At 48.9% G+C, this 1,441-nt stretch overlaps 1 non-coding gene across 1 annotated transcript; it reads left to right on the top strand.

Annotated features, from left to right (window-relative positions):
- Positions 1–645: 645 nt before the first annotated feature.
- On the top strand, positions 646–750 carry LOC129338096 (U6 spliceosomal RNA). The gene has a single exon (XR_008597883.1). It is a non-coding gene; the product is annotated as a U6 spliceosomal RNA (small nuclear RNA).
- Positions 751–1,441: the final 691 nt, after the last annotated feature.

Here is a 1,441-nt window from a genome sequence, read left to right on the forward strand (position 1 = left end):
TGATGCCATTCTGTCCTCCGAAGTCACAGTATTCGTTTGCTTCTTGTTGAACAATCTCTCTGGCTTTCAGTTGCTTATCTGCTCTGACAACTGTCTGAAAAGCCCTGCTGTGATATCACTGGATATCAGCCAATGGCATCAAGAAAGGCAGGGCAGGCAGAGAGAGGGCAGAAAGCTGACAAGAATTAGAAGGTCAAAGGACAAGAAGGAAATGTTAGGAGACAAAAGTACATCCCATCAGGAAGTCAGCTAGTCCTCAATTAAAAAATAATCAAAGGAAGTGGTTTGATAATCATAGCCATCAGGTTCTTTTAAAATCAAATATAGGATAAAGTTTATAATGTGCAAATCAGCACTAATAACAACATTGCCCTTGAAATGCAACTCCTCAGCATAAAATGTAGCTTGTCACAATCATTTTCATATAAAATATGACCCACCAGTTTGAAACATATGGCTCCATGAGTTCTAATTTAAGTGGCAAGTTCTTTAGTCAGCAATGTATAGTCTGCCTGACTTGTGGGAACAAGAGTCAGCACCATGCCGGGCTGCAGCAAGCAGGCTCCCTTATGGACCTGGACATGTGTCCACTGCTGGGAAGAAAAAAATGCAACCCGCTTTCCTAAGGAGATACATAAGCAAAGAGCTCACTCTGGCTGCACATATACTAAAAATTGAGTGACACAGAGAAGATTAGCTTGACCCCTGTGCAAGGATGGTGTGCCCATTCATGAAGCATTCCACAAAGAAATCTTTGCCCCCTCAGTTGGAAGAATGAGACAGACACAACTTGTTGGTATAAATGGCCGCTTTATTAAACATAACATCAACACTAAACTGCGGCAAGGGCAAACTATGCGGTACAGGTCAAGCCACGGGGTCACCTCTGACCACCGCCTTGACCTGTATGGGTGAGCCCCACTGCCCCGGGCGTAATCCATTCGTGGAATGGCCTCAGCCCGGCCGGCCAGGCAAAGGGTTCCCCCTCAAGCTCCTAAAGCCTCAGCCATACAGCATGAGGGAAGGACTTGCACCTGGGGTTCCCTGGAGGCAGTCTGCACAGGTGGTGGTAGCCATGAAGCATACCATCCCTCCTGAGAGACCCCATTTCCCCACCGATGGGGAATTGCCAAAGGGGTGCTCACCAGCCCACTCCCTATTTCCCAACTTTCTCCTGCCAATGCGATAGGCCAAGCCTCCGCTTAGGCCCTCGCGCCCCACAGGTGGCCTAATGCCAACCTGAGCCCAAGCCGCAGATCATCTAAGAAGATCATTGCCAGACGGGGACAAGTGAACCCCATCATTCCTGTAAAGGGTGGCATTAGCAGCCTTAATGCGAGGGTGAGGGAGGTAAATGCCTAGTCCCGTGGCTAAGGCCTCCTGAATGGCCCTATTGGCCCCTGCGCCTGGCCCGATCCAGAGTCTCCCTCCATTTGTGTTG

This window comes from Eublepharis macularius, chromosome 11 (genome assembly GCF_028583425.1).
Source record: "Eublepharis macularius isolate TG4126 chromosome 11, MPM_Emac_v1.0, whole genome shotgun sequence".
Lineage (NCBI taxonomy): Eukaryota > Metazoa > Chordata > Lepidosauria > Squamata > Eublepharidae > Eublepharis > Eublepharis macularius.